Genomic DNA, 11,235 nt, shown 5'->3' with positions numbered 1-11,235 from the left:
CAGGGGAAGCCTCCCCGGGACCTCCGGACCCCGCCCCGGGCACCCTGCCACGCGGCAGGACCCGGGACGGAGCCGGGGGCGGGGAGGCCGCCCTCCCCGAGGCCCCCAGGGGCCAATGAACCCAGACGAGCCTGGGAAGGCTCCCCGGACACAACGGAACCCCGTCCCGGGCCTTTGGCAGTGCCGCAGGCCGGAGGACGTGGCCCGGGGCCGGAGACCCCGACCCGGGGCCCGGCCGGGCCCCTGGACCCAGCCGGAGCTCCCAGGCCCGCAGGCGCAGAGGAAGCCTCCCCGGGACCTCCGGACCCCGCCCCGGGCACCCTGCCACGCGGCAGGACCCCGGACAGAGGCCACCCTCCCGTGGGCCCCCAGGGGCCAATGAACCCAGACAGGCCTGGGGAGGCTCCCCGGACACAACAGAACCCCGTCCCGGGCCTTTGGCAGTGCCGCAGGCCGGGGGATGGGGTCCGGTGCCGGAGACCCCGACCTGGGGCCCGGCCGGGCCCCTGGACCCAGCCAGGGCTCCCGGGACCGCAGGCGCAGGGGAAGCCTCCCCGGGCCCTCCGGACCCCGTCCCGGGCACCCTGCCGCGCGGTAGGACCCGGGACTGAGCCCGGGGCGGGGAGGCCGCCCTCCCCGGGGCCCCCAGGGGCCAATGAACCCAGACAGGCCTGGGGAGGCTCCCCGGACACAACGGAACCCCGTCCCAGGCCTTTGGCAGTGCCGCAGGCCGGGGGACGGGGCCCAGGGCCGGAGACCCCGACCCAGGGCCCGGCCGGGCCCCTGGACCCAGCCGGGGCTGCCAGGCCCGCAGGCGCAGGGGAAGCCTCCCCGGGCCCTCCGAAGCCCGCCCTGGGCACCCTGCCACGTGGCAGGACCCCAGACAGAGCCCGGGGCGGGGAGGACGCCCTCCCCGGGGCCCCCAGGGGCCAATGAACCCAGACATGCCTGGGGAGGCTCCCCGGACACAACGGAACCCCGTCCCAGGCCTTTGGCAGTGCCGCAAGCTGGGGGACGGGGCCCGGGGCCCGGCTGGGCCTCTGGAGCCAGCCGGCACTCCCAGGCCCGCAGGCGCAGGGGAAGCCTCCCCGGACCATCCAGACCCCTTGTCCCGGGCACCCTGCCACGCGGCAGTCCCCGGGACAGGACCGGGGCAGCATCCGGGCCCCTCCAGCTGCCGGCTGAGGACCGAGAGGGGTCCCAGAGTACCCTGTCCCTAGTAATCCGGAGGAAGGCTACATAGCGGTAGGGCTCCCGCCTGAACCATGTGCTCGGTGGGCTCTCTGCTTCCCGGGGGCTGGGGGACAGCGGCTGGGACTCGGGCACGGGGAGGACCGACGGAGCTCTCGGGCCCGGGCGCCCCGGGGGTAGGACTGCCCGGAGCCCGTCCCTGGGCACTTTGCCACGCCGCGGGCCGGAGGAGTGAAGCCTGGGAGGATGTTGCCCGGGCGTAGCCCATCTGGTCCCCGGCAAAGAACCGCCAGCCCCGGAGGGGTCTTCCGGCATACCCTGCCCATACTAATCCGGAGGAAGGCTACCCCCCCTTTCTTGTAACCCACGTGCTCCGAGTGACGGAGGGGACCCTAGGCCCGGACGCACCCGGCCTCCTGGAGCCCTGGCTGGGATCCGGGAGGCGAATGGACCCTCATCGGGACTTCCAGGCCGGCCCGGCCATCTGGTCGCCCCATTGGAAAGCATTGCGCACGACCAGATGGCCGAGGGGAGAGGTGCAACCAGATGGACGGGACTGAAAGGACTCCCATCTGTCCAACCCTGAGCCTTCGCGCTAGGGTTCCTGCCTGGCCACGCAGGGCTCCGTGGCTGCAGGGCTCAGGGGCTGCAGGGCTCCAGGGCTCCGGTCCTGCAGGGCTCCAGGGCTCCGGGCTGAAGGGCTCCAGGGCTGCAGGGCTTTGGGGCTGCAGGCCTCGGGGGACGCCCGGGGGACCCATGGAGCCCGTCCTGGGCACTTTGCCTCGCCGTGGGCTGGAAGAGGAAGCACCCGACGCCCCGGGGAAGTGTCGTCCGGGCTTGGCCCATCTGGTCCCCGCCTGAGAACCGCAATCCCCAGGAGGGGTGTCCCGGCATACCCTGCCCCTACTAATCTGGAGGAAGGCTACCCGCCTTTCTTGTAACCCTCGCGCTCCGAGTGACGGAGGGGACCCTAGGCGCAGATGCGCCCGGCCTCCTGGAGCCCTGGCTGGGATCCGCGAGGCGAATGGACCCTCATCGGGACTTCCAGGCTGGCCCGGCCATCTGGTCGCCCCATTGGAAAGCATTGCGCGCGACCAGATGGCCGAGGGGAGAGGTGCAACCAGATGGACGGGACTGAAAGGACTCCCATCTGTCCAACCCCGAGCCTTCGCGCTAGGGTTCCCGCCTGCCCACGCAGGGCTCCATGGCTGCAGGGCTCCGGGGCTGCAGGGCTCCAGGGCTGCAGGGCTCTGGGCCTGCAGGGCTCCGGGGCTGCAGGGCTCCGGGGCTGCAGGGCTCTGGGCCTGCAGGGCTGCAGGGCTCCGGGCCTGCAGGGCTCCGGGGCTGCAGGGCTCCGGGCCTGCAGGGCTCCAGGGCTGCAGGGCTCCGGGCCTGCAGGGCTCCGGGCCTGCAGGGCTCCAGGGCTCCGGGCTGAAGGGCTGCAGGGCTTTGGGGCTGCAGGCCTCGGTGGCTGCAGGGCTCCGGGGCTGCAGGGCTCCGGGCCTGCAGGGCTCCGGGGCTGCAGGGCTCCGGGGCTGCAGGGCTCCGGGCCTGCAGGGCTCCGGGCCTGCGGGGCTCCAGGGCTCCAGGGCTCCGGGCTGAAGGGCTCCAGGGCTGCAGGGCTTTGGGGCTGCAGGCCTCGGTGGCTGCAGGGCTCCGGGGCTGCAGGGCTCCGGGCCTGCAGGGCTCCGGGGCTGCAGGGCTCCGGGGCTGCAGGGCTCCGGGCCTGCAGGGCTCCAGGGCTCCAGGGCTACGGGCTGAAGGGCTCCAGGGCTGCAGGGCTTTGGGGCTGCAGGCCTCGGTGGACGCCCGGGGGACCCATGGAGCCCGTCCTGGGCACATTGCCTCGCCGCGGGCTGGAGGAGGGAGCACCCGACGCCCCGGGGAAGTGTCGTCCGGGCTTGTCCCATCTGGTCCCCGCCTGAGAACCGCAATCCCCAGGAGGGGTGTCCCGGCATACCCTGCCCCTACTAATCCGGAGGAAGGCTACCCACCTTTCTTGTAACCCTCGCGCTCCGAGTGACGGAGGGGACCCTAGGCGCGGACGCGCCCGGCCTCCTGGAGCCCTGGCTGGGATCCGCGAGGCGAATGGACCCTCATCGGGACTTCCAGGCCGGCCCGGCCATCTGGTCGCCCCATTGGAAAGCATTGCGCGCGACCAGATGGCCGAGGGAAAGGTGCGACCAGATGGCCGGGACCGAAAGGACTCCCAGCTGCCCACACCGAGCCATAGCGGTAGGGCTCCTGCCTGCCCTTGCAGGGCTCCGGGGCTCTGCACCAGGGTCCCTTGTCCCGGGCAGATGGACACTTGGCAGGCCGCAGGACGTGGGATCCCAGGCCCTGACCAAACATCAGGAGGCCCGGGGCCGGTCCCTGCTTCTCAACGCAGCCAGGCCGGGGAGATAGGGGAGCCTGCCCAAGCTCGAGGGACCCCAGTCCCGGGCACACGGTCCCTCAGGTTGTGCGCTCATTTTCAACAATTTTTTTTCAAAATTCCGCCAAGAGGCATTCCGCAAATTCCGCCCAGCCCTATTATTTACCTCAGTCAGGCTAATCATAACAGTACTCCCCTCTCAAAATCCCCCCTAAAACCATAGGAATGGGTTTGGTTTGTTTGGATATCAAGTATGGAATGCTTTCAGTAAACGTGGAGCATTTTGTAAATGAGCAAGATGCTCCCAGGATTGCTTCTTATCTTTGGGCCGCAACCGTTCCAATCCACTAAATAAAATAACCTTTCACGGACTCTTTTGGCATTTAACACCACCTTAACTTCAAATTCTGGGACTCCTTCTATATCAATAGAAGGGGGAGGTGTTTTTGAGCAAGTCATAGGGTTGTAGGGTTTTACCAAGGAAAGACAGAGTGAAATCGATATTTTGGTGGGAGTGTTAATTTAAGACTTACTGGATCAATACTTTTTTCCACAGGAAATGGCCCAATAAATCTAGGGCAACATTTCTTGTTACTTTTAATTCAGAAATGTTTTGTAGCTAACCAAACCTTGTTTCCTATGGCATACAATGGCTGAGCAGAGCAATGTATATTTTCAGTACGTTTTTGACTTTCTTTTGCTTTCGCTAAATGAAACTGAGCATTTTGCTGGATGGAAGTTAAATTTGTTATATAAGCATGTACAGATGGTACTATTATAGAAGACACACCTTGACCAGGAATATTTTTTGGATGATAACCATAAGCACAAAAGAATGGTGACATATCAATAGATGAATGTTCCATATTGTTATAGGCAAATTCTAAGGCCCACAGAATATCTGACCATTCTTGATCACAATTCACCAACATACAACGCAAATACTGTTCAATTGTTTGATTGGTGCATTCTGTTAAACCATCCGTTTGAGGGTGATAACTTGAAGAGGTACGCACCTCCATGTTTAATGATTTACTCAAATTTTGCCAAAAATGGGAAATGAATTGAGGGTCTCTGTCTGAAATGATAATAGATGGTATTCCATGTAAGCGAATAATCTCTTTTACAAATATGTGAGCCATGTCCCTGTCGGAAGGAAGCTTTTTTAATGGTATAAAATGAGCTATGCGTGTGAAATGGTCGATTACAGCTAAAATAGTGGTGAATTCGGTTTTAGTAGGTGGAAGCTCTACTATAAAATCTAGTGAAACAGTGTGCCATGGTTGAGGGGGTATTGGTAAGGGTCGTAAAAGACCGCTAGGGGCTTGATGCTGCGGTTTATTTTGAATACATATGGCACCAGTATCAACACATTTTTGGATATCATTGAACATGGAAGGCCACCAGAATTTTCGTTTAATTACTTGATAAGTTTTAGTAATTCCGGGATGAGCGGACAAAAGAGTGTCATGATGTAATTGCATAACATGGGTCTGAAAAGTTTTTGATGGTAAAAATATTTGGTCATTCATGAACAATACGTAATCTTTCCACTGAAGAGATGGATACAACTCTTGCCATTCTGTCCTTTTTTTTGTTTTTAATTCGTCTTGCATCTGTTATATCACATCAGTATTGGTTATGCTGTCCTGAAAGCAATGCTTGGGTAAAATAGTCTGTGAATTTTCTGTTTCTTTAGGAATGTCATCTTCTAAACCGATGAGTGATAAAGCATCTGCTTTATTATTCTCTTTTCCTGGCCGAAAGGTGATGATAAAATTGTAATAATTAAAAAATAGTGTCCAACGAAGTTGACGTGCTGAGAGAGCCTTAACAGGTCGTAAAGATTGTAGATTACGATGATCTGTACAAATTGTAATTGGATGTCTAGCTCCTAACAAGTAGTGAGGCCATTCTTCAAAAAGAGCCTTTATAGCCAATAGTTCCCTGTCCGCAACTGCACAATTTTGTTCTGCTGAGGATAGTTTTCTAGAATAATAAGCTATGGGGTGCATTTGTCCAGCATCTTTATGCCTTTGTGACAAAATTTCTCCTAAAGTGAATTGTGATGCATCTGCCTCTACTATGAATGGGCGAGAAGGTTCAGGATGCATCAATATATGAGGTGAAGCAAACTGTGTTTTTAAATCTTGAAAGGCTTTTTCTGCCGAATCACTCCATTCAAATGTTATGCCTTTTCGAAGAAGTTTAGTGATTGGAGTTATGGTTTGAGAGAAATTGCGAATAAATCACCTATAAAAATTGGCGAAGCCAAAGAAACTTTGGACTTGTTTTACAGAGGATGGACTAGGCCAAGTAAGAACAGATTCAATCTTTTATGGATCCAGTTCAATGCCTGATGGGCTAATAATATATCCCAAAAAGTCTACTTTTGTAGTGTGAAACATATTTTTTTCCAATTTAACATATAATGAGTTTTGCAACAGCTTATGAAGAATGGCTCATACTTGCTTCACATGATCAGATTCTGAGTTGGAATATATGAGTATGTCAATTATGTAGACCACACAACAGAATTGAAAAGCGGCTGGAGCATTGCAGAGTCCGAAGGGCATGACTTGATAATCAAAAACGCCGAATTTTGTGCGAAATGCAGTTTTCCATTCATCGCCCTCTCAGACTCGTACAAGATGGTATGCTCCACGCAAATCAAGTTAAGTATAAATGGTTGCTTGCTTAATTTGATCTAACAAAGTTGGGATCAACGGAAGTAGGTAACGTTTTTTTACAGTCACATTGTTTAGAGCACAGTAGTCAATACACAAGCATAATTCACCCCCCTTTTTTGGTATAAAAAAAGGGCGGAGGAGACCGGGGATTTCATATGTTGAATAAACCTGTTAGCAAGATATTTGTCTAAGTAAGTTCTCAGGTATTCATTTTCTTTTTCAGTGAGGGCATATATGCGACTGCATGGTAACGTGGCCCCAGGGACCAGGTTTATACGACAATCGAAATCTCCATGAGGTGGTAAAGTATTCACCTTCTTTTAGTCAAAAACATCCAAGAGATCTGAATAGTTGTCTGGTACCCCATCAATGAGTAAAACACTTTTTGATTCTTTAGGAAAATCGTAAACTTGAACAATCCTCTACAATCCTCTACAATCTTGTGCTGAAAGCACCTGGTATGACAAAGTTCTGAATCAAATAACACAGTTTTCTTATTCCAATCAATCTTGGGATTGTGTTGAATTAACCGCGGGATCCCTAAAATGAGACGAAACTGAGGTGCATCTATGATATCCAATGTGATATTTTCATAGTGACTGGAGGAACACATCATAACTAAAGCCTCAGTTTGGTTCAGTATTAAACCTGATGTCAATTCTATCCCATCTACAGCCCGTAAAATTTTGGGTTCGATTTAGGCAACGTCTGTAAACCTACTTTTTGTAAGAATTGAGTGTCAATGAAATTTTCCGTAGCACCTGAATCAATTAAGGCATCTACGGTCCATGAGTGTGCGCTGTTGTTTAAGGATTTCAAAGTTATATTGAATGCTAAGATGTTGAAAGGATACTGCGGGAGCTGTGGAGGCCAAACTAGAAAAGGTACTCGACAAATGTACCTCATCTTTTATCGAGCTTTCTAGTTTTCCGAATTTTTGAATGGTGGCTACATTGGGTAATTTAGTTTTACCTTTATTTGGGCGAGTAGGACATTCTTTAACGAAATGTCCAGTTTTTTCGCAATAAAGGCACTGATTTAATTTGCGACGCTTCTCTTTTTCTTCCTTGGTGGGGTTCCTCTGATTGTACCCCTTGAAGAATACTCCAGTTCTAAAACGGAAATGAAATAGAAAGGCAAACAAACTAAATTTCGCAATAACAAATTACACTTTGGTTATACATAAACGTTTTCTCTTATACTACATCTTTATAGCATTTCTCTTGTCCTCTTTTGTAATTGCTTTACTTCTTAAAATACGCTTTTTCTACATTAGAAAAAACTGACAAAAATTGTGTTGAGTTATTGCCCAAATTCTATCACAAAACGTTGCTGTCTTGCGAAGGGCGCCAAATAGAGGTTGTAGTACTTAACTCTCTTCTTCGTTCCCTTCTTACAGGTGTGGACGTTGCCAAGAACCCAAGAGGCGTCATGATGTCGTGAATATGCCTGAAGATCTGTCGCATCGATTCCAGGTAAGAAGTCTTGGGACACAGGTCCTTCTGTGGAGACGAGAGGAAGGCTAAGCGCCTTCTAGAAGGTGGGTGTGGCATTAAATAGTCATGGTACACCCAAGATGGCCACCACGCTCATCACGTTCAGCGTGACGTAGCGTGTGTCGAGGTGGGATTCCTTACCAGTGACAATAGACGTAAAGCTGATGAGCCGTCTCTGTTACCGGATGCACACTTCTTCTGCCACAAGTCCTGTAATAACAAACAGGTGTGCATACTTTTCTGCCAACAGCCTGACAACAATTTGAACACAAGTTGGTCGCACACTGCTCGTCACACCAGCAAGTTGCCCCAAAGGACTGTGGTGAATGTAGTGGCGACGGCGTGTACGCCTATGCCACGATGTGTAAAAAGAAAACAGTATGTGTTGCATTTAGCCATCCCTGGACACGTGTTTCGAGGTAGTTGCCTCTCGTCAGCAGGGAGCAGGACAATGTGAAGGGGTGCCGAGTGGACTGCCAAAATGTAAGTAAAAAAAGGTCAAATACCTCTCATGGCGCGCAGGTGCAGAACCAGGGCTCGTCAGCCCGTTAGCTCACGGGAGCCGTAATCATTTGAACACAAGTTGGTCACACACTGCTCGTCACACCAGCAAGTTGCCCCAAAGGACTGTGGTGAATGTAGTGGCGACGGCTTGTACGCCTATGCCACGATGTGTAAAAAGAAAACAGTATGTGTTGCATTTAGCCATCCCTGGACACGTGTTTCGAGGTAGTTGCCTCTCGTCAGCAGGGAGCAGGACAATGTGAAGGGGTGCCGAGTGGACAGCTAAAATGTAATTAAAACAGGTCAAATACCTCTCATGGCGCGCAGGTGCAGAACCAGGGCTCGTCAGCCCGTTAGCTCACGGGAGCCGTAATCATTTGAACACAAGTTGGTCGCACACTGCTCGTCACACCAGCAAGTTGCCCCAAAGGACTGTGGTGAATGTAGTGGCGATGGCGTGTACGCCTATGCCACGATGTGTAAAAATAAAACAGTATGTGTTGCATTTAGCCATCCCTGGACACGTGTTTCGAGGTAGTTGCCTCTCGTCAGCAGGGAGCAGGACAATGTGAAGGGGTGCCGAGTGGACTGCCAAAATGTAATTAAAACAGGTCAAATACCTCTCATGGCGCGCAGGTGCAGAACCAGGGCTCGTCAGCCCGTTAGCTCACGGGAGCCGTAATCATTTGAATACAAGTTGGTCGCACACTGCTCGTCACACCAGCAAGTTGCCCCAAAGGACTGTGGTGAATGTAGTGGCGACGGCGTGTACGCCTATGCCACGATGTGTAAAAAGAAAACAGTATGTGTTGCATTTAGCCATCCCTGGACACGTGTTTCGAGGTAGTTGCCTCTCGTCAGCAGGGAGCAGGACAATGTGAAGGGGTGCCGAGTGGACTGCCAAAATGTAATTAAAACAGGTCAAATACCTCTCATGGCGCGCAGGTGCAGAACCAGGGCTCGTCAGCCCGTTAGCTCACGGGAGCCGTAATCATTTGAACACAAGTTGGTCGCACACTGCTCGTCACACCAGCAAGTTGCCCCAAAGGACTGTGGTGAATGTAGTGGCGACGGCGTGTACGCCTATGCCACGATGTGTAAAAAGAAAACAGTATGTGTTGCATTTAGCCATCCCCGGACACGTGTTTCGAGGTAGTTGCCTCTCGTCAGCAGGGAGCAGGACAATGTGAAGGGGTGCCGAGTGGACAGCTAAAATGTAATTAAAACAGGTCAAATACCTCTCATGGCGCGCAGGTGCAGAACCAGGGCTCGTCAGCCCGTTAGCTCACGGGAGCCGTAATCATTTGAACACAAGTTGGTCGCACACTGCTCGTCACACCAGCAAGTTGCCCCAAAGGACTGTGGTGAATGTAGTGGCGACGGCGTGTACGCCTATGCCACGATGTGTAAAAAGAAAACAGTATGTGTTGCATTTAGCCATCCCTGGACACGTGTTTCGAGGTAGTTGCCTCTCGTCAGCAGGGAGCAGGACAATGTGAAGGGGTGCCGAGTGGACTGCCAAAATGTAATTAAAACAGGTCAAATACCTCTCATGGCGCGCAGGTGCAGAACCAGGGCTCGTCGGCCCGTTAGCTCACGGGAGCCGTAATCATTTGAGCACAAGTTGGTCGCACACTGCTCGTCACACCAGCAAGTTGCCCCAAAGGACTGTGGTGAATGTAGTGGCGACGGCGTGTACGCCTATGCCACGATGTGTAAAAAGAAAACAGTATGTGTTGCATTTAGCCATCCCCGGACACGTGTTTCGAGGTAGTTGCCTCTCGTCAGCAGGGAGCAGGACAATGTGAAGGGGTGCCGAGTGGACAGCTAAAATGTAATTAAAACAGGTCAAATACCTCTCATGGCGCGCAGGTGCAGAACCAGGGCTCGTCAGCCCGTTAGCTCACGGGAGCCGTAATCATTTGAACACAAGTTGGTCGCACACTGCTCGTCACACCAGCAAGTTGCCCCAAAGGACTGTGGTGAATGTAGTGGCGACGGCGTGTACGCCTATGCCACGATGTGTAAAAAGAAAACAGTATGTGTTGCATTTAGCCATCCCTGGACACGTGTTTCGAGGTAGTTGCCTCTCGTCAGCAGGGAGCAGGACAATGTGAAGGGGTGCCGAGTGGACTGCCAAAATGTAATTAAAACAGGTCAAATACCTCTCATGGCGCGCAGGTGCAGAACCAGGGCTCGTCGGCCCGTTAGCTCACGGGAGCCGTAATCATTTGAGCACAAGTTGGTCGCACACTGCTCGTCACACCAGCAAGTTGCCCCAAAGGACTGTGGTGAATGTAGTGGCGACGGCGTGTACGCCTATGCCACGATGTGTAAAAAGAAAACAGTATGTGTTGCATTTAGCCATCCCCGGACACGTGTTTCGAGGTAGTTGCCTCTCGTCAGCAGGGAGCAGGACAATGTGAAGGGGTGCCGAGTGGACAGCTAAAATGTAATTAAAACAGGTCAAATACCTCTCATGGCGCGCAGGTGCAGAACCAGGGCTCGTCGGCCCGTTAGCTCACGGGAGCCGTAATCATTTGAGCACAAGTTGGTCGCACACTGCTCGTCACACCAGCAAGTTGCCCCAAAGGACTGTGGTGAATGTAGTGGCGACGGCGTGTACGCCTATGCCACGATGTGTAAAAAGAAAACAGTATGTGTTGCATTTAGCCATCCCTGGACACGTGTTTCGAGGTAGTTGCCTCTCGTCAGCAGGGAGCAGGACAATGTGAAGGGGTGCCGAGTGGACTGCCAAAATGTAATTAAAACAGGTCAAATACCTCTCATGGCGCGCAGGTGCAGAACCAGGGCTCGTCAGCCCGTTAGCTCACGGGAGCCGTAATCATTTGAACACAAGTTGGTCGCACACTGCTCGTCACACCAGCAAGTTGCCCCAAAGGACTGTGGTGAATGTAGTGGCGATGGCGTGTACGCCTATGCCACGATGTGTAAAAAGAAAACAGTATGTGTTGCATTT

Source organism: Triturus cristatus, chromosome 1_2, assembly GCF_964204655.1.
Source record: "Triturus cristatus chromosome 1_2, aTriCri1.1, whole genome shotgun sequence".
Taxonomy (NCBI): Eukaryota; Metazoa; Chordata; class Amphibia; order Caudata; family Salamandridae; genus Triturus; species Triturus cristatus.
This window is presented reverse-complemented; position numbering follows the sequence as displayed.